The sequence below is a fragment of the Convolutriloba macropyga genome, chromosome 4 (assembly GCF_964194025.1).
Source record: "Convolutriloba macropyga chromosome 4, txConMacr16.3, whole genome shotgun sequence".
In the NCBI taxonomy this organism is placed as follows: domain Eukaryota; kingdom Metazoa; phylum Xenacoelomorpha; order Acoela; family Convolutidae; genus Convolutriloba; species Convolutriloba macropyga.
In genome coordinates this window covers 45,131,907-45,153,049 of record NC_134471.1, presented here as the reverse complement: position 1 = coordinate 45,153,049, position 21,143 = coordinate 45,131,907, and the positions used below count along the sequence as shown (strand labels likewise).

The 21,143-nt window shown below is 37.3% G+C and overlaps 1 protein-coding gene across 1 annotated transcript in view; it reads left to right on the top strand.

The window, feature by feature from the left end:
* LOC142337704 (E3 ubiquitin-protein ligase RNF185-like) overlaps window positions 1–21,143 on the top strand; it is a 464,852-nt gene that overhangs the window by 428,166 nt on the left and 15,543 nt on the right. The gene's annotated exons all lie outside the window — the stretch shown is intronic.

Genomic DNA, 21,143 nt, shown 5'->3' with positions numbered 1-21,143 from the left:
TGGTTGAACGATTTCTCTCAAATTTTATCTTTCTTTTTTATCAGAAACAGAATCTCTCCTCCTCATTTTGAATGTATGAAAAGACGCTCAACAATACCTCAAACTACATTGTATAATGACGAATTTGAGGAAGAAACTTGACGAAGCTCATAACAAAAGTGATGATGTATTTTGCCTAAATAGAGATGTAAGCAAATTTTTTATTGTGTTCAACACTCAATACTTTTAAGCAGATTGGCAGGCTTTGGAATTGGTTGAATATTATTACAAATGCTAGCCTTTTATGTAACGAACAGAGAACAATGCGTCAAAGCGGATAAGTTTCTTTTTTTTTTCAGGGGACACGTTTTCTAGGATACTTTTCTAGTAATTACTAATGACCTACCTTCTGCAGATATTTTCAGTTTTTACATTGTCGTTTTTGCTGACGACGGGCACGCTTGGAATAATGATTTCCAAACGTTACAAATTGATGTTCATTCTAGTTTGGGTTGGGGCACGAGAAATTAAAGGCCGGTAAATTTTCCAAAGTTCATTTTTTTTGGTTGAAAAGATTAAGGAAAACCAAATGTTAAATACTGAAGGTGAATTAATTAGTTACTCCCGTAAGCATAGTCTGTCTTTGTTTCATCACGTGAGAATTAGTATTTGTAATACAGAAAACCCTGAGTGGAAATTCCATATATGGAGATGACTTACCTATGCTACTCTTTTCTGGTGTCATCCAAACAAAGTCAACTTCCTGACTTACTTCTTCAAAACAAGTTACAAATGTTCATTTCATCCCTTTTGTCAAGACGCTCATACGGATTTGAGTTTTTGTCAACATCTTGAGCAGTACTGACGACATTAGCAAATTTTAAATTTGAAAGTACTGGTTGGGTTTGTTCGGCAAGCTTGAATCGGGACAGATGTTTGAAGCTGCAATTAAAGCTGATTGTGTGCATAATGCTGTTTAAAGATGTTACAACCATAAATCGATTTTTAAGGGGCAATAATGGTCTCAATTCGATGCAATTCATCCAAATTCAAAACAATCAGGATTTGGGAAGCTCGTCCAAACCCATTTTCCCTTGGAATAGAACAAATCAATACATACGTGGAAATGAAAATTTCGTTTGGAGCTGTGAGATATGAAAATTTCCTTCAAATATGAACAAGTCTCAAAAATTTAGACTACTCCTGTCTTTTTGAAAGTAAGCTTGAAAACGTTTTACTTAGTTTTGTTAATGATAACATAGATAAAAGTAATTTAGATGTTCATTCTTTTTACTTTTGATCTATAAGGCTCCATGAAACATTTAATTGTTTTACTGCTAATGCTAATACGTTGGAATTGAATCAAGCAGGGCCAAATTTGGATCCCCTTGTCCAGCCCTAAAAATCCCAACCCGTACTCCCGCACCCACATCGCCTGGAGATGAAACGCTACCCTGCATTTGACCTAGGATTCTTTCAGGCAAAACTTTTGTTTGAGACATGAACGATTATGAAGTTTAGTTTTTGTCGATTTTGATCTATATGACAGTTGTATATGACTACTGAAAAATATACTCAAATTTTGATCATGTTTTGTTCGTTCTCTTCTTATCTAGTTGGAATTTGGTTGCTCACTCTTTCTTCCAATTTCGCATTCGTTTTCAGTTTCATGACTACATCCTCACTTCAAGATAGTCTAGATGTTATCATCGCGTAAATTAGCTGCAAGAACATTGGTAGAAAAAACAGGTTTAACAGATAGTTTCTGGACGTTAACATCGTATTTTGCCTGACTATTTAGTCTCTTCAATTTTTTTGTTTAAAGGTTAATTTCTTTAGAGTTAATGTGTTCCCTGAGCAAGCCGTTGTAGCTGTTGCACAGATCTGCAAATTGCAAGTAATTCTGGTGGTTTATTGGCGCTTTGTGCCGGTTTTAACTGATTGCTTAGTTGCATTTGTGAAATAACGAAGTTAGTTTTATTAGTAGTTTGACTGGCTATCTACCACTTGCTACTGGTGCGGCGACCTATCTGAATCTACATACTTGTGGAGTGACATGCGATCACCGGGTTAGGGAGCAGGAGGATCATCGTCGACCTCAGAGGAAAGGAACAAGGAGGTTGGATTTTTTGTCGTGTGGTTGTGCTACCTTTTGGTCTTTCCCAAAACTCAATTCCTTTTGGGTTCGAGGTGTTCTAAATGCAATTGAAAATTTGATTTATGTCATGTGGTGCTCACTCTTTCTTCCACTTTCGCATTTGTACATCTCAATTGGAGAAGCAGTTAGCAACATTGTTATAAACCCTACTTGTGTAATAGTTCTGAAGTGGGCAGCATCCAGCTCTAGCGGATACGTGTAATTTGTGGCAGCGTTTTTTTTCATCTGTTACCTTTGATGGAGGCGTACCTAGTTTCCTGCTATTTTTGTTGAGCTGAGTATGGACTGTGTGTCTGTCGGTGACAAAACTGAGAGTAATTTTGATTTTTTGCGGTTTGTTGGCTCTACAGTGTTGGTGCGTAGTTTTACGCAATCCCTTTAGATATCATTTGGTGTCAGTCTCATGGGACGAAAACTAGTTGTTGAGTTTGTCTTGTGATTTGCACTGCGGCTCTGAAAACTGCCGACGAGAACTTACTGCGGTAGCGTTTCTGTTTCAACTTTAACTGGAGGCATTTCACATTCATTCTGTAATTCAATGATATCAGACATTTTACGCAGCCAGTGATTGTCTAAACTGCAGTATTCTGTTGTGCTTAGAGGTTGCAACAGTTTTTAATGCTCTTGGTGGAATTACACAGCAGAGTACCGTAGTTCAGCATGCTCCAACCAATATATTTTTAAGTTGCTGCCGCCATTTTTTTCCAGAATGTGATTGCGCATTTGTACTTTCACTTTTTTATGCACTATATGTTCTCCAAATTTGAGCGTACAATCAAATATTTCTCCAAGAGCTTTGGCTTTGAATTCTACTGGTTTAGTTTAATTGTTAATGAAAAGGTATGGGTCGAACCAGAACTCCTTGCTCCAAATTATGAACACAGTGACACTTGATTTCTCAGCCACTAACTTAGATTCCCTTGATTCTGACCAGTCGTGTAAAATATTTAGTTAATGAGTTATTATGCCAGATTTATGTCAAACTGTGGGTTAGATTTATTTCAAGTTATGACATAAGCGTAAAACGTGATGATTATAATTTTTTGCTGAGCAGAGGAAGTTTACTCATTTAGATGTTGAAGAGCCTTGGCGGTCAAACGCCATCTTGAAGGACACCTTTTTTCAATTTTCTCCGCTATGACTTTTGTAAAGATCATTTTGTTATGATCATTGTTATGTTTTACGTCAGCGAATCTGCTCTTTAAATACGAAGCAACCCGTTTTTTGTGCTGTTTGGTATGTGTGAGTTAAGTATCTCCTTTTGTAGTAAGTTGTGATCAACCGAGTGAAAACCGGTGGCAAGATCTAAGTATGCTAGTAGACTTTGGTTGCATTTTTTTCTGATTGAGGCCTTTTTCTGGTAATGTTGGTCACAACAATGAATACTTTTCTAGTTGTGTGCTCGTGACTATTACCGTTCTGATGCTTTTCAGTGGATATTTGATAAAGTCTTTTAGTAGGAGTTTTTTTGTTTCGCAATTTGCTAGCTTTTAGATGTATCAAGGTTTGTTGAGCGCTTGTGTTGGTGTATGACGCGGCCGGCCGACTTTCGCGATGTAACGGAGTTCTGTGCCATTTACAGAAAAATTAAAGATGTCAGTCGTGTATCTGATTGCTGTGGGGCCTAGATGATGTAGGTCGGCTGGCTTTATTCTATATGGTAAGGGTGCCCTGCTTTTCTTTGCGTCGTTTTAGCTCCCTTCATTGTTTCCTACTTGAACATTCTGCCCACCATTTCCAGTCTCCTTACTGTTCTTAGTGTATTTTGTTTGTAATTTTCACATTTCATGAGTTATGGTGTGTTTTGTTAGTTCAATTTGTTTGCGTTTTTTGGATCATGATAGTCTTCTTCTGATCAAAGTTCATGGTTCTTCTTCCATTGCCTCAGTCGATGTTCATTGCTATGCTTGAGCTGGTGAGATTCATGTTTGGGGAGTTTTTTCAGTAAATCTTGTGCTGGCCTTGTCTATTAGAACTTCTTGATTAGAGGGGGAGACTGCCATATAGGACTATGAGCATTGAAAATCATCAACAATAACGTTGACATAAGTAGTTCACTGAAAGAATTATTGTATCCTGCATCACAGCTAGACGAAGGTGGGATGCAGGTGTTCAGTAGTTTGATGTTCTTACCACATGCGGTGAGTTCTATGACTTGGAATTCTGGGTGTTCGTCAGAAGTCTTAAGTTTTTTTTTCTGGAGCAGAATTGTTTCCTTAATGATAAAGCGACCCCTCCACCTTTGTTTTGCTCTTTGACCTGTTATCTTGAATTACGCCGTATTCAGGCTGGCTTTTGAGGGCGGAAGTTTGGTTCTTGTGTTTGGTCTACTGGATGGTAGCTCGTTTCGTGCGTCCAGTCTCTCATACTGTCTAGGTTTTGCTTGAGACCACCACAGATCAGTTTATGAAGGTTGAGACGTTTGTTATTGCGAGTTGGTTAAATTTAACTTGTAGTTTTTTCTTCAAATCTCGCGCACCAAGAACAACGCGTGCTCTCAGTTTTGTTGTTCCATCGCTCTGCGGACTGTAAGTTGGTGCATTTGAGATGTACTCCTTCTCTACGACCGCAGCAGACGAGGTTGAGGATAAGCAGAAGACGCAGGGAAGATATGTGTTACCAAGTCAAGTGCATACAAGAGATCAGAGAGATTGGACTGGACTGATCACGCCACAAAACCGGAACCCGCAGTCTGTGTATAGTGTGTGTACGCTGGGAGTTGTAGCCCGCTCGAAGTTCTGCCGCGTAGAGGCTGCGATTCTTGAGAAGTTTGAAGAGGCCGTGCAGTTGAATCCGTGCCTGAGTATACACTTAAATTTTAAGTAGTGATCCCATGCTTAAAGTTTTTCCCTTATAACCCCCCCGCACAAAGTTATACCAACTATTTTGGTTGAATTTTTTGGGGCCTGTTTTTGTGATCTTTTCGCGTCATTTTCGGATGCTCAACTGCAAACGGAAGTAATGATTTTGGTCACGCCCAAGCAGAAAGGGAGCAAAAAAGCTTCGTGACATTTTTTCACGCTAATTTTAAAGCAGAGTGAGAAAGCTGAGTATGAACAAGAAGTTGCTTTCTTTTCACGTGAGAAAATTTGAATTAGTTTTTACTGTCTTTTCAATTTTTTCGATCGGCTTTTTTATGGTTTTTTCCAATCCATTTATGTTCCAGTCCATGTCTAGTTTTTTGTTTAGTGAATGAAAATTCTCTGAACTGTTTCAGGAATTGTCTTGCGATGTTTATTTATTTAATATTAATAAGACTGCATGATATATTTTTCTCTGGAGGTTTTGCTCCTTAGATTATGCCAAGACTAACAAAATTGAGGCTGCTTCCCATAAAATTGCGTTGTTGTTAACCATCTGATAAATAGCAAAAAAAAATAATGAGAGGAACTGCATTGAAAGAGTGGCGATGTTCAAGGAGAGAAAAAGATCGGCTACAAAACTCATCTGATAATTCTTTCCACTGGACTTACATCTCATTAAACATCATCAAACAAAAACTGTCCGGCGGCGACCAATCTATGTCGAAAAAGATAGTAAGCGACATTTACCCGGGATACTATCTTCTGGAAGTACTGTGAAAGTAGCTGTATCTACTATCCCTTTTGAAAAGAGAGTACGATTATTGTCTCCAAAACACTAAAAACTACGGCCGGGTCGAGATGTCACCGCCATTCAACGCAAAATTATGTAAGATAAGCGGTGAATGCGGAAAATTTGGTAAGATAAACGGTGAATGCGGTGAAATTATATAAATCAGGCAGTAAATGCGGTGAAAAAACCTTTATCGCCTGGTAGTGGTGAAATTACATAATTTCACCGCTGAATTTAGCGGTGAAATTACATAAATTCAACGCTTTGAAAAAGGTGTCCAAATTAAGTAAGATAAGCGGTGAATGCAATGAAATTACAAAAAATTTACCGCTTAACTTAGTGGTGGACTTGCATAAATTCACCGCTTAGAAAAAGTGTTAAAATTGTATGAGAACAGTAGTGAATGCAGTGAAACTACATAAATTCACCGCTCAACTTAGTGGTGAAAATACAAAAATTCACCGCTTAAAGACGTGTTAAAATGCTGAAACCTCCGAAGGAAAAACTCGACAAAAAGGCAGGGCGGGAAGAATTCGAACACAGAAGTCGAAACTCGCAAAAACTGACGACAACTTATTCAGGAGAACCCAGACCCTTTTCAACCTGCTGTCCAACGTCTACAAATAATTCGGAATTGCAACGAACAAGTCAACTCTGACAAAACGAGAGTGCACACTAAAAAAGTTCAGGTAAATTTACCTTAACGCAGTTAAGGTAAACATTTGTTAAGGTAAAATTAAGGTAACAATTACCTTAACTTTACCTTAACTTGAGTTAAGGTAAAAAAAAATACCTGAACTGTGTTAAGGTAAAATTACCTTAACTTACCTTAAATTTTTTTAAACTTTTTGCAGTACATAGTTGTATATTTTTAATAAAATTATCAAACGAAATGTTGAAGTTTATTACAAGAGCTTTACAATGATATTTTTATGAAGCAAATTGAGCTAATATTTGTTGACCTACACTACATCAAACACCAAAAATACTTTCAGTGAGTGCTCAAAAAAATTCAAAAAAGCAGTATCGCACAAATTTTGCAAACATTGGCATTTTTATTTTTCACACGCCTTTGTTCGTGTAAAAACTGCTCACAAACCGATGTCGAGTGGTACCGGTGCATTAAAAAGGGTCCAAAACAGCTTTTTTTAAGAAAACAAAAATACACGATTTTTCACTTTCAATTGATCCTAGAAGAGGTTAACCAAAACGCACCATTGGTATAGATTTACATATATGGCTGAAAAGTTTATTATAAGATCTTTACAATGATAATTATATGAAGCAATTTGAGCTAATATTTGTTGACCTACACTACATCAAACACCAAAAATACTTTCAGTGAGTGCTAAAAAAAAGCAGTAACGCAACAACTGCCTTCTGCTTTAGGTGCGGCTCCCTCGTGGGCCTCAGCAATGCACCCTTTCTAGTCATCAAAGAGACTAAAGATTCTCATGAACAAGCTAAGACTTTTTCCCCATTCGACTATGTACATAGTGTTTACCTTAATTTTTCAGGTAATTTTACCTGAAAATTTCTTACCTGAACCGGTTCAGGTAGTTTTGCCTTACCTGAACTTTACCTTAACACACGTTAACGCACCTTAATTTTACCTTAAATTCGTTAATTTTTACCTGAAATTTACCTGAAAAATTAAGCATCACCTGAACTTTTACCTTAACATACCTTAACTTACCTTAAAAACAACTTAAATTTTTACCTTAATTTTTAAGGTAAATTTACCTTAACTAATATAATTTACCTTAAAAGTTCAGTTTAAATTTAAAGTATATTTAAGGTAAATTTCGGGTATTTATTCAGGTACTTTTACCTTAAATTTTAAGATAATTTTTGCGCGTTTTTCAGGTAAGTTTAGGTAATTTTACCTTAACTTTTCAGGTGTGTTTTTAAGGTAAATTTAAGGTATGTTCAGGTAAAAGTTCAGGTGGTGCCCCCTTAATTTTTCAGGTAATTTTCAGGTAAAGTTGAGGTCAGTTAAGGTAAGTTAAGGTAAGGCAAAACTACCTGAACGTTTCAGGTAAAATAAGGTATTTTTTCAGGTAAATTTACCTGAACTTTATTTAGTGTGTGGCACTTCCTTGAATTTAACTTCAACTAAGAAAACAAATGCACACGAAGAGTTCTATGCAGATGCTCAAACTGTAACCCTATGAAAAAAATCAGTCAAACAAACTGGACCAACAAATTGGTGGGAAACCCTTGAGTTTGCTCTGAATCATTCTCCACTAATATTTATATTACTACTTGCAAAACCAAAACGAGAATTTTGCTTGATTGTGAAAACTCCTCCTATATTTGTGCACACTGTAATCCAGTGATAAAATCTTTAATAAGAACAGCATTCTGTTAACTTATGGGTCGCCGTCTTCAGAATCTTTCATGATTGCCTCGCCTACTCCTTCAAGTGGATTGGCACGAGAACTTGATGAGGGGACTATGGGATCTGACCGCAACTGGGTAGGCAACAATGAAAAAAGACCACATGGTATATGCGCAATAAGTTGAGTTGCGGTCTAAAACAGAAAAAAAAACTGTCCCTCCCAAATACTGGGTAAGTATTGGCTGGACCAGGGCCCTTCCAGCCAATACCAGCTGGAAGGCCCCTGGTCCAGCCAATACTTATCAGTAGAGAAAACAGAAGATGGACAGCTGTTGAAAACAAGGAACTAATGGCGAAAATCGATTAGCCAAACTAATAACTTCCCTTCTTCAACAACAGCTCCTATTGACGCATCAACGATCTCATGCCGCTTCCGTGTTTCCTTAGGAAAACGAACTTGATTTTTGACCTTAGAATTTACATGATGTCAGCGTAGCTATCTTTTCTCCGCGCAAAGAGCTTCAATGCCGGTTGTGTCAGCGCTTTTGAAGCTGAAAGCCTAGCTACAGTGGTGCGCGCAACGAAACGCCGACCAAAGTTTGCACTCTCAATATCAATTACTCTTTTTCAAATTTGTTCTTTTTTGTAGATTCGTGATAATTGTAGGCTTCGCTACTGCTTACGGGGCAACTTTCTTTGGTCAATTATTGTTGTCTTCTCTCTGAAAATTTTCTAGTTATTACACTTTTAATAAAATTATGATTACATGATCTGTATTATTCTGCGTTATAATTGCTGTCATGAAAATGCTTTATCTCGATTTTGTCAAATAGAAGAAAGCACCTCAGCAAGTTAAGTCCTCTTCAACTCCGATATATTTATATTATATATATATATATATATATATATATATATATATATGGGTGTGTGTGTGTTTGTGTAATTATATATAAATAAATAAATATATATATATATATATATATATATATACATATATATATATATATATATATATATATACATGTATGTATATTTACATACATATATATATATATATATATATATATATATATATATATATATATAAAAATATATATATAAATATATATATATATATATATATATATATAATCTGACAGTAGTCAAACACCAAAAAGCATCATGTATAGATAAAAACGAAAGAATATCAGATAGCAACGAATGCGGAACGATTTACAAGCGATTATTTCCAATCGCGTTAATTGAAATTTATATGGTAACTTAATGCAACAGGTGTCCCTCTGCTATTAATAAGTATAAATCGGTTTAAATTAAAGTACAGCGAACATGAGAAATGACAAGTTTTTTAGTTGTCGCCAGTTTGTTCATCTATCGTCGTCACTTTGTAGTCCCACGTATTTGGGACTACATAATGTGCATTGTCAAGGGAGTCCTCAAATGTACAATGAGTATGCGAGTTCTCTCCACAAAAAATGACAATTCACTCTTGAAATTCCCGACGGCATTGGGGACCAGGCCTTCCTAGATCAAAAAACGTCAAAGATGACACAAAAATTAGCTAAGATTGGTTTTAAAATTCTTCTGATACCAATTTAATATTAAATTTCCTTAGCTATGCTTCGTTACATAAGAAAAACGTGATCCAAGGGAATTTACATTGGTTTCCATGGTAACCAGTGATTAAAGGCCTTTCTATATAGCCTTAAACATAAATCGGTTGATCTGAACAAAAAATCATTATCCAAATGAGTGACCATCCAGCATTGTGAATTAAATCTTCAAAGACATAATAAAAAACACAAGGTGAAATCGAAAACTTCAGTGAGAGAAAACCACCTCAACTCAATTAAAAATTTCTTTAGCCGATTTCTGTGTTCAAACAGAAGAAATTTGTAATATTCAAATCATCTTCACAACCTGCTTGGGAACCTGCTTGCCCACCCTAAGAGCATCTTTCGGTAAAATTCTGAAATCGCATGCGATATATGAGATTACAAGTAATGGATGAATTTCCATCTTCCAAATCTGCCGACATATTCCCACTACAATTTCAGAACATGAAAAACCAAATTTCGGTAAATGTGAATTTGATATTGCTTCAACCCCAACAACTAAAAAATAATACACGAAAAGACAGAGGGTATAATTTATTGGGTGTATTTAATGTGAAAAAAATATGTTGCTTATATTAGTTGTATATAATGTTAGCCTAATTGTTGTAATTTTATTTCAGCTCGGGATTGTTGTTATTTAATGAGTGATAAGAGGCCGGGTTAGCCACAATTACTGCGGATTTCAGATTTCGGCGGAAGAATTCGTATCTGGGACAAACATCTGGGTTTGATATTTTCTAGCTTTTGGCGTGAGGTTTCTCCGCATCTGCTTGATTTATTCATTTCGCCTAAGATATTCCTTGAACCTATTCTTCTGCTCGTTAGATAGTTTTCAGCTCGAACATTTGGCTTGAGAGTTCTCCGCATCTGTTTGATCCTTTGACCGATCTTGCAATAGTTTATATTCAAGTTTGTGGATTAACGATTTGAAAAACTATTTTTTGTACATGTGAATTTGATATTTCTTCAACCCCAAAAACTAAAGGATGAAACACAAAAAGACAGAGGGTAGAAGCTCTTTTTCAGGAAGTGAATTCAAATTAACCAGGAATTTCAAAAACTCTGGCCCAAGAATTATAATTTATTGGGTGTACTGAATATGAATAAAATGTTGTATATAGTTGTTGTTGATAATGTTAGCCTAATTGTCAAGTTAAACTTAATAAACAGTCTCCATTTTACACCCGGGAGGCTATTTATTTTTGCTTCAACGCGTAATTGTTGTTATTTACTGAGTGATAAGAGGCGGGACATTGTTTGGGTAGCCCCAATTACTGAGGATTTCAGATTCCGGTGGAAGAAATTGTATCTGGGACAAACATGTCAATATTTTTTTCCAGCTATTGGCGTGAGGTTTTTCCGCTTTTGATTGATTTTTTCATTTAGCTAGAGTTATTCGAAGACATTATTCCTCTGCACGTTAGATAGTTTTAAGCTCAGTCATTTAGCGTGAGAGTTATCGCATCTGTCTGATCCGTTTGACTGACCTTGCAATATTTTCTATTCAAGTTTGTGGATTATTTATCAAAACTATTCTTTGTACATCAATCCCTCTCTGGTGTGCTATTTCACGCCCTTTGTGGGCGAACTCCTTTGCTCCCCATTTTTGTTATTCACCTTAAAAATAGGGATCCCCAATTGAAGAATACTGTAAAGCAAACGGCATTGAACTCCTTTATATTCGTCATACTTCAACAGCGGAATCAAAACTTAAATCATTTCATTTTATTTTTATTTAATTTTGAAGATGAAAAGGTCGAGTCACCGGAATTTGTTACTGAAATTGTTACCGCATTAAGATTCATTTGAATAAGCCAGCTCGTGAACGGCTGAAAAGCATTGGAAAAAGGTGACTACAATTTAGGTTTTCTGACAACTATAAAAAGCGAATGTTTAAATGCTTCTTACATAATGCGCGCTCTGTGAGAAACAAAACAAAGGAACTAAATGTTTAATTGTAAATCAAGGAGATAGATATTGGAATATGTGTCGAATCACGGATTAGATAAAATATGTATGATAATTTCCTCTTGCAGCTATTTTACCCCACTGGTTTTAGTTTCACAGTGCTCCGAGAATCAATAAAAGGGCCGGAGGAATTTGTTTACTCTACAGATCAAATATTAAGTTGAAAAATTTTGAAAATCAACCGTCAAAGCTCTTAAAATGTTGCCGTGCAACTTTGAAAATTCAGGCAAATGTTTTTTTTCCTATTCATTGTGTACAGAGTGCTTGGAGTAAGTGACAAGTTGATTATTGATAGTTTTACTAATTTTCTGCAAGACAAAAAGTTAAGCTTTGATAGAGTTCTTTCTTTTGGCGGACGCAACTTTCCCTTGAATGTAGACAATGATGCTTCACGCTCTGGACTCTTTCTATGGAAGAATTTTGTGTAATCCAGCGTGTCCAAAATCCAAATTCACAAGTCCGGTGGTCTTCTGGATCATGTTATATTGTCCGGTGAAATTCGTATTAATTTAATCTCGAACACTTTTCTGACTCAATCTGATCATGCCTTAATTTGTGTTTTGGTAAGCAATTGGAAACTTAGCAAACCCAGGCGACAATTATTTTACAGGAAATCGACATTGTTTAGCAAGTATTGATTAAGCTTCGAATGAAAATACGGCTGCAGAGGAAAAAATATTGAATGATCACTTTCCGCTTAATATTAAAACCACCTTTGAATATTAATGCCCATTCTATGACGATGAATTATTATTCTTGAAGACGACGAAAAGGAGATGTGAGCCACTATATCGAAAGACCCGACGCGTTGATTTGAAAGCGGATTTGGATTTGATTACGAATTCTTGTTTTTGATAACTTTCTTGAAAAAAGGCATTGGTTAGCAACAATTTCTTGTACGGTAAATCTACACGTCAAAAATATGCGTTATTGAGATCGCTAGTTGTTAAAGAGCAGCAAATACAATCAAAATGTGAAAATAAAGAAATTCTTGCTACAGATTTCATTATATTTTTTATTTCAAAAGTTGGGTATAGCATTGCATCAACTCAAGCAGTTGAGTGTCCAGAGATATTCCCGTTGACAATTATACAGCTATGCGCGTTCACTCTGTTATTCCTGAGCGATTTGAAGAAGCTACTAACGGCTTCAACAATTAGTACGTCATTGCTGGATATTACTCCGACGAGGATTGCAAAATTTTTTCCTAATTAATTGTGTTCTTTTTATTATTGAACGTCATCCCCCACGCTCGTGGGGAAGTTTGCCCCACGCTCTTCAACAATTAATTGTTAAACATCACATCAAAACGTTAATCTTGATCGTGTGGATTTTGCAAGCTATCGACCATTATCAAAACTCAGTTATACATCGAAGTTATTGGAAAAGTCAGCTCTCGTACAATTTTCCGAGCACCTTGAGAGGCACACCCTGTTTTGTGCGTTCAAAGTGCCTATAGAAAGTTTTGTTCAACAGAAAGAGCGCTGCTAGAAGACACCAACGACATGATACTTGATTTAGGGCTAAAATGAGCACTTTTTACATTGGACTCGATCTATTGGCAGCCTTTGATACACTGGACAATAATATACTTCTATCAATTCTTTTTGTTAGTCTATGATTCCGAGGTTCTGTTCTGTTTCCTAAAACGCTATCTGAGTGGTCAATCTCAGAAATTATTATTAAAAGACGTGTTGTTTTTGGAGCAGGAAACAAAAAATGGGTACCAAAAGGATCGCTTTTAGGCCTCCTGCGTTTCACCTGCTATTTGCTGCCATTAGAGCTCATACTTAAACAGCTACAGCTAAACTATCATTTCTATGCGGATGATAACTTTATTTATTTTGCCTATGAGGAAACGGTGACTCGGGAGAAGTTTGATTTGATTATTAGCACCTTACAGAATTGATTTTGTGACACAAAACTTATATTCAATACTAGTAAAACAGAATTTGTAAAAGTAGTGCAAAATAATCCATTCAATTATCTAAAACTTCCCATGGATTCCAAATTTTTGAATCATTTGAAACTTCTTGGCTTCATTTTGCATGAAAAACTTTTTTTTCCAGACAAATCAGCTCAGTTACTTCTGCCTGCTTCTATATGCTACGGAACATCTATTCTATCAGAAATACGGTTGATAATGATGTCCTAATAGAGTTGGTAAGAGTTATGGTTATTTCGTGTCTCGACTACTGCAACTCAATTTACCATGAACTACCTGCTGTACTTCACGAGAAGTTACAACGGATAACGAATTAGTGCATGCAGGCTGATATTTCGACTGTCACCTGGAACACCAACTTCAAGATTCATCAACCAGCTTCATTGGTTACGCGTGCAGAAACGTGTGCTGTTCAAAATTCGTGTGCAGGGTATCTTAGCTCTCTATTGTCTCGCAATGATAAAGTCATAAGATGCCAGTATGTTCACAAACTTATAATTTTGGTCGTTAAAACCACTTTTGGAAAAATATCTTTCAGCCATGCAATTCCGCATGAATGGAACAGACTGCCATTTGAATTCATTCTAATACCAGAGGAGCTTGATTATAAAAGGAAACTGAAAACTTTTCTATTCTGATTGTTTTATATGGAACACATTTGAATATTTAAAAGGTACCTAAGCCTGTAATAGTAATAATAATAATAATAATAATAATAATAATAATAATAATAATAATAATAATAATAATAATAATAATAATAATAATAATAATAATAATAATAATAATAATAATAATAATAATAATAATAATAAATAATAATAATAATAATAATAATAAATAAATCTAAATAAATTCAAAACCTCATTCTTATAACTCATTTCCTAGAATTAGATGGATGTTGTCAATGACGAGTGTATATAATTTGTAAACCATTTTCATTTCAATTGTGAATCAACTCTAAGTAAAACTGACCATGAACGCAAAAATTTGAACACCATTTTAACTGATTTAATTTCTAATAGACAATTCCTTATCTCTGGAGCTTTCATAGCATTCTGCTTTGCATAACTGCGGCTCTACGGGCGGCCTCCGCTCCAGGTCTAGGTGTATGTACAGGGATAGTATAGGTCTAACTCCATATGACTGCTCAATGTTGGCGGTGAAAAGAATAACGTTAAACGTTTTATTTAGGGCCACTAAACTAACTGATTCTTGGCTGTACTAATTATCGTCTGCACTATTGCATATCGTGCTAAGAATAGTGCCAAAATACCAGTCTAGTCAACCGGCCTACACTTTTGCTCCATATGGAGTGCCGTTGCTTTGTTTTGTATGCTGTCTGTGTACGAATTTTTTGCGACTGTTTTTTTGTTCCTCGTGGAATGCCATTGCTGTGTTCTCTGTGTCTACAGATGGTTGAGAGTTGTTACCCTGTTCCATTTGGATTTGCTGTTCGGATGATTTTTCGGTGTGTTTGTTGGTTAGGGGAGGCTGGAGTGATTGTGATGTTGTCCGGGTCTGCTGTTGGTATTTCATTGTCTTTCTGGGATCTGGGGTGTATCCACTTGGATATTTCGCCATGATATTTGGACCGGTGATTCCAGGAAGATCACTTTGTGTGGTGAAGGTGAGTTTATGTTCGATTGAATTTTGGTCAAAACTCTGTAAATCCGTTTTGTGGATTTTGAGGTGGAGAAGTTTCGTGCTTCCGGTGGGATTGGCGGGCTCTCCTCCGAGGTGACAATGAACACATTGCGGACAGCTGACGTAATGATGCGAAATGGTATTGCTGATGGGATGCCTGATGTAATACAATGAATGGAGTTTTTTGCATTTTCTTTTTTAAGGATGCATCCAATTGGAGGATTGATCGATTTTTTTGCGGCGTGCTTCTCATTGGGGATTCATTAGCATAATTGATAGCAGCCTGTTTCGCTTTCGGGCAAAAACATTGTTTGTGTTTTTGCGTTTTTGTTGACCGGCGTTTCTGCGGTTTGCTCTTGTTGTTTTTTGCTGGGCCTTGACCGTTGTTTTGGTTATTGGTGGTTGTTTGCTTGCTGGGGTTTTTTTGGCACAGAGTTTTAGATGTTGTTTTGCTTGGATGGCCACTGCTAATTACTTGACTTTTTAATGACTCCAATTGGATCTCGACGGGTTTCCTGCTGATTGTTGAGCCAAGCTTGCTTGTCTGTTTCTTTCTTCTGCTATAGAAAACTTTCTTAATTTTTCTGGGTTGCGTTTAGACTCGCCAAGTGTTTTCCAAGCTACCGTGAGAATTAGGCGAGGTTTATTTTCTGTAACCACAGCTAGGTCATTTTTTTTATTGACCGTGTTTTTTCTAATAGGTGTGTCAATTGTGATTGTGTGTGGTGAGTAATTTGTGATTGTTCCATCGGGAATCAAATTCCAATGTGGTGGGAGTGTAGGGAGAGTTTCTTTTGCTTTTCGTACTATAGATTTGCCTGCTACGTTGCGTTTTTTCAATATGTTTTTTGTGGTTTTGTCTACTAATGTAAAGTGTATCTCAGAGGGTGTCATGTTACGTGGGGAGCGATTCCTAAGGCGTAGATTGTCTGACTCGTCTGATTCGTCAAGATTGTCTGGTTCTGGATCTTTATACTGAATTTCCAGGCTATTTTCCAAGAAGCCGTCTCTCATCCAGAGCTCTTCGTAGATTGTCTAAACAATTATTGATTAGTTTCTTGTATGATAGATTTTTGTGTGATGATTTTGAGACAATGTTGGCGATTGCAGTGCTTGGTTTTTCTGCCGAGGTGTGGTTCGATCGGATTTGTGTTTGTTGTGGAGTTAGGGATCAGTCTTATGTTTTCTAATATGTCAGCTAATCTCTCACATAGTGTTGAGTTCGACCAATTTGGGTCAACGTCGAAAACTGCTATGCGGCATTTAATTGTTTGGTTTAGTCTTTCTACAATGCCTGTGCCCCGGTAGTCTCCGGCTTGAGCCAATATCAATTTTATATTCGTAATTTTGCAAAGATTTCGAATTCTTTTGCTTTGAATGCTTTGGTTGGTCATATCTTATTGATCTTGGAAATCACTGTACTTTGCAGTAGCTTTCCAGGTACTCTATAGCGGTTTAAGTGTCTCAATTGCTAAATGTTTCCGCATGGGGATATATAGAAAGGCGATCGACTGTGACTAGTTTTTAGTTTGGTTGAACAATCACAAATTACTGTGAGTTTTTGTAGTTCACAAATTACTGTGAACAGTATTTATTTTGATTGAACAATCAAAAATTACTCACCACACACTAGTATATAGTTTGTTGGAACAATCACAAATTACTCAATTATAAAGAATATAACAAATCGAACTATATACTAGTCACAGTAGATCTTTTTTCCAGATACCCCATCCGGAAACATTTAACAATCACAAATTACTCAATTATACAGGGGATAAACAATCAAACTTCATACTGGTCACAGTAGATCGCTTTTAAAGATACCACATGCTAAATAATTTTACAATGGGGACACTAAATTCGGAGAAGACTACCTAAAGAGCTGCTGCAAACTATATGGATTTCCAAGATCAGAAACATGACCATTCCCAAGCATTCAAAGCAGGGGAAAGCGAAATCTTTTGCAAAAATGAAAAGATAAAATTGATATTGCCTCCAGCCGGAGACCAAACAATTACACGCCACCTAGCATTTTTGACGTTGACCCAAACTGGTTGGACTCCACAACGGACACAATTCCATTGAAAGCACACTTCGGCAGAAAAGCAAACACTCAAACACTGCAATCTCCAACATTGTCACAAAACCATTACACTAAAAACTATCATAAAAGAAACTAATCAATATTAAATAAACTGAACGTAGCACGCAAATCTAAAGCATGGAAAGCGAAAGAACCTCGCTCTACACTCGCTCCACATTGAAATATAATTCTGGATGAAAAAATCACAAATTACTCACCACATCGCAACTGACACACCTATTCAAAAACATGACCTAGCGTTGGTTACAGAAACTAAATCTTGCCTAATTTTCATGGTAGCTTGTAACACAGTCCGCAAGTACAAACGCAACCAAGAAAAAATAAGAAAAATCTGATTAGAGGAAGAACAAACAGACAAGCAAGCGTGGCTCAACAATCAGCAGGGAACCCGTCGAGCTCCAATTATGGTCATTAAAAAGTCAAGAAATTAGCAGTGATAATGCAAGCACAACAGCGACCAAAATGCTCTGCCAAAGAAACCTCAGCAAGCAAACAACCACCAATACCCAAAACAACGGTCAAGGCCAACAAAAAAACAACAATAGCAAACAAGAGAAACGCCGGTCAACAAAACCGCAAAAACACAAACTATGCTTTTGCCCAAAAAGCGAAACAGGCTGCTATCAATTATGCTTTGCAATCTCCAATGAGAAGCAACCCACAAAAAAATCGATCATTCCTCCGATTGGACGCAACCACTATAGAAGAAAATGCAAACAGCTCCATTCACCGCATTACATCAGACTCCCCATCAGCAACCTTATTTTGCACCATTACATTAGCCGAACCCAATGTATACATGGTCACCTTGGAGGTCAGCTTGCCAATCCCAACGGAAGAACCAAACTTCTCCTCTTCAAGATCGATTAAAAAAGATTAACAAAGTTTCGACCAAACTTCAACCGAAATTAAAGTCACCTTAACCACCCAACAAAATCTTTCTAGATTCACCGGACCAAATATCAAGGCCAAACATCCAACTGCACACACTCCAGATCACCAACAAGACAATGAAATACCATCACCAGACCCGGACACCTTCACAATAACTCCGGCCTCCCCCAAACTCAACGCAGACAACGACAAATCATCCAAACAACAAATCCAAATGGAACACAGTAACAACTCTCAACCGCCTGTAGACACAGAGAACACAGCAATGGCATTCCACGAGGAACAACAAAACAGTCGCAAAAAATTCGTACACAGACAGCATACAAAACAAAGCAACGGCACTCCATATGGAGCAAAAGTGTAGGCCGGTTGACTAGACTGGTATTTTGGCACTATTCTTAGCACGATATGCAATAGTGCAGACGATAATTAGTACAGCCAAGAATCAGTTAGTTTAGTGGCCCTAAATAAAACGTTTAACGTTATTCTTTTCACCGCCAACATTGAGCAGTCATATGGAGTTAGAGATATACTATCCCTGTACATACACCTAGACCTAGAGCAGAACGTCTTAAACCATTCCAAGTAAAATCGTGTACCCCAGTAACACAACTGAAAAAATCAGCAGAAAGCACGCTCCAAGAGGAGACTATTTTTCCACTTCACCACATGGGTTAAATAACCTTTAGTACCACCCCCCCCAGTAAGGTAATTATACCATAATAGTAGGGGAAAAGAATTGAATTATAAATGTCGTATTGATAACAAATTATAAAATAACTTAACAGAAAGAGAAAGGGCAAACTGAATGGCAATGAATGCGAGAGGGTTGAGGCAAAAGCAAAAGAAAAGACCTTTAATGGGCGCGCAGCGGCATCAACCATGAAAAGAATAAGTTATCTATGATATGGTTTTGGAACATGCAGCTTAGCTTCAATCTTTGGAGGTCAACATGAGGTCATTTAGAGGTCGTTTTGGCATTGAATGCGAAGACTGTGTCTCTCATCAGAGGTCATATGGCTGCAATTATTTTAAAATTTGAGATAATTAGGATCTGATTTCTACCTTGAAAGTTTCTATGCTGATGTCATCTGGCGTTTTGGACTTTTGACCTCTACATCCACGAATGCAAAAAAATGTGCTCTTTAGAAAATTGAAGCTGACACGTGTGCGAATAAAATTAATGACTTCTGGGTATAGTTCATTTGATATTTGGGCTATGAAGGAAGCAATGCGTCTGATGAGTTTTTGTGTGATGGGGCTGGCTCCACATGTGGTAGCAAATATCAAAGGTGAATAAGATCCATATTCAATTTCCACAATTCTGTCTTGATATTTGAGGCGTTTCAAATTTTCATGCAGTAAGTGTAAACCTTCAGTGTCTTTAATTCTGTTTGTGGGAGCATAAGGAATGAAGATCTTCACATAATTAAAGGAGCGCTCAAAATGACTGCCCCAGATTTTTGTGGCGGAGATGTCGAGTTTTTCCTCATCTGCGGTGAAGGTAGAGTTTGTAAAAGTCTCGTTGTCTCGAGCCTGCAGATGTGGTTCGACTTTGAAGTCGTGGCCAACTTTCTTCATCAAACTTGCAAAGAGATAACGTATTTCATTGTGATAATCGGGTATCCTCCTTTCGGGCAGTGTAGGGTGTGGGACAGTACAAAAGTTTATCAACAGGCACATGTTGATGGCACATTTTTGAAATCCCACCGGTAGCGGATACAGAGGGCGTCGCGGAATTCCAATTTTGTGAGCCAGAGTCCGTGCTTTTGGATTGGCAAGGCGTTTTGCCCAGAGGACGCTCCTTTCTCCCTTGCAAGTTTCAGGGCGTATGAGATGTCGGGATTCGTCACGTCAGTAATTTGGTTTTGCTTTTTCGTAGCTGTCTTCAGGCGCTCTTTGTGGATCTCTTTCTTCATTCGGTCTTGCTCCAGAATTATGAGGTCGGACGACGGGTCGGCGAGTGGTGCTGAAAGATTTTGGGAGTCTGAATAGTTTCTACTGTAATCATCTGGTTGATTGATTGCCAGCCCACCGTTTCTGACGGGGAGGGAGAGAACGCGTCTCGTTATCTCGTCTGGACTATCTCTGTTCGTCAAGGCTGGGATGAGGTTGTTGCTGATGATTTCTTCACCATGGCGAAGAAAATCTGTTGTTTTAGGTGTGGTTCTGGACAGAAACGTCATTTTATTCTGAAGTCCTTTGACGTAGCAGTGGTAGGCTGCGTGGGGTGATGACTTGCCAAAGTTTGAGAGTTTTTGAATTAGTTTCGTGCAGTCGTTGGTTTTGTGTTTCAAAAACTCTTGCATATCCTCGTCACTGCCAATAAGTGATCCGAGAACTCGCGCACCATTGAGAATTGGGACATCGGTGCTTGCAAAAAGACCATAATAGTTGGCTATAATGGGAAAGACCCCATTTTTCTTAATGGTTTTTAGCTGTTTATTAGAATCGGCAATATTATCGAGGAATTTGGACGTATTATTTGATCATATTATGATCTATTCTGTCCCCCCCCCCAGTGTTTTTGACCCCCAGTTACAAATTAATTGTTATATTGCAGGTTACCATGTAAGAATTTAGCAAATGCGCCTGGGGGTCATGAAAGATTTATGCTCACTAAGCGGGGTGGACAGAATAGATCCACGTAATTAATCACTTGGAACATCAAGAATGGTTTTACTGAAGCGTGAACCCAACAGCCCATTTGCACGATGAGTTATGGTAATTTGGTTTCTCCTCGCAAAATCTGAAGACCGGGCTGCAGTTTGACATCGTCGCATACTTCATCGAGTATGTTAGCAAATTAGTCGTGTATATCATTCTGCCTGGCTTGCTATAGCCACCTTTTGGACAATGAAGAGCAGCATTTTCAAGGTCATTAAATGCTTCTCCGG